Raw genomic sequence first — 1,813 nt, 5'->3', positions numbered from 1 at the left:
AATAATAATAATAATAATAATAATAATAATAATAATAATAATAATAATAAGCTTTATTTGTATACCGCTTTTCCATGGTTGTTTCTTGCCTGCTTCTCTCCCCTCAAGATGGTGGTCGGGAGGAGGGCTCTTCTTCTTGGCAGGCAGTTCAATTTATGGAATCCAAGTGAGCCAAGTGCCACTACTATGAACCCCCTACAGTCATGTCTTCAGGGGTATTTCCTGTTCTAGAATGTACAAGTTAAATTATAATGATCTGTAACTCACTACTTCTTAATGCCCATATGCTTTTTTAAAAACTGATTCACCTGAAACTATTTAAAGTATTATAGGCGGGTTACAGACCGCCCTCAAGTGGCCGTTTTCCCGCCGCCGCCATTCGCTGCGGAGGGAAGCCCCAGCGGCCAGACCGCGAGGCTTCCTGGTGCAGCAAAAAAGGAGCGCCAAAATGGCGCTCCTTTTTAAGACGCGGAAGTGGCGCCGCGAGGGGCAAAGTGCGCCCTCGCGGCGTCACTTCCACCGTGACATGTGTGGTGTCCAAGACGTCATAATGGCGGTGCCCATGTGGATGGGCGCTGCCATTTATGACGTGCTCCGCGCGCACTACGGAGAAGGGCCGTGAGGAAGGTAAGACCCTTCCTAACCCTAATACAATCCTTCCTAATCCTAGTACGTGCGGAGCGTGTATTTTATGGCAGTCTGTAACCCGCCATACTTTCAGCAAAGACCATGATCCAGTGGGATAGTTCTATAGCCAAAACTCTGATGTCAACAATTTGCTCCAAAGGGTTTTCCATCCGTTTTTAGGGTGCATGAGGACTGCCAATTCTGGTAGAAGCTGCAGGATCCTGTGGAAGTACATAATCAGAATCCGGTCAAAATCAAAATGGAAGCTCTCTGTTTCTACAGCCAAACTGTAGCAGACAAACATAATAGCAGCCAATCTGCTTTAAATATGTGATTGCATAAACAGTGGCACCTTTAGGTTTGCTTTAAAATGTTTGGCCCTGAAAAGCACTGGACAACTGTAAGTTCCAACTGGTCTTACAACATTCTGTTGTAGAATACCGGTTTTGAAGCAAGCAAGATACCAGACCTGTTCCCTTTGTTCCAAATGATATCACCCACATATGAAAATATGCATGTTAAACAACCCTGCAGCTTATTCGACTGAAGAGGCATACATAATCCAATCTAAATACTTTTTGAAAAAATTAAGAACTAAGGGGGCACACATGGAATGTAACTACAGCACTATGAAAGAGTATGTATATACTGTACATGTGTGTGTACATGTGCATCTTCAAGTCGCCTGTTGATTTATGGTGAGCCTATGAATTTCATAGGGTTTTTCTAAGGCAAGGAATACTAAGAGGTGGTTTTGCCAGTTCCTTCTTCTGAAATATAACCTACAGCACCTGGTATTCATTGGCAGCCTCCCATCCAAATACTAAAGCAGGGCTGACACTGCCTAGCTTCCAAGATCAGACAAGATCTGGTACCTTTAGGGTATTCAAGCACTGTGAGGGTCTATTTAGCGTTTTCCCCAATCAGTTCCTCAACTCAAAAGCTGGAAAGACTAGTAGAAAGAAACCAATATGCAAAATGGTCATGTTAAAAACTCTCTCACTTTAAGAATTTGCTATCCCTGTATAACTAGCAATTCCTTCTTCTTTGCATATAAAAAAAGACTTAAACATTATTCCAATTTACTGCTGATTTGTTTGAGTGTCATGTTGTTGTTGCACCTCTGGAAAAATAGTTCTTCCTTTAGTAAAGAGTTTTTTTCCCTCTAGAGAGAACATCCTTTGTA

The sequence above is a fragment of the Sceloporus undulatus genome, chromosome 1 (genome assembly GCF_019175285.1).
Source record: "Sceloporus undulatus isolate JIND9_A2432 ecotype Alabama chromosome 1, SceUnd_v1.1, whole genome shotgun sequence".
NCBI classification, from domain to species: Eukaryota; Metazoa; Chordata; class Lepidosauria; order Squamata; family Phrynosomatidae; genus Sceloporus; species Sceloporus undulatus.
This window is presented reverse-complemented; position numbering follows the sequence as displayed.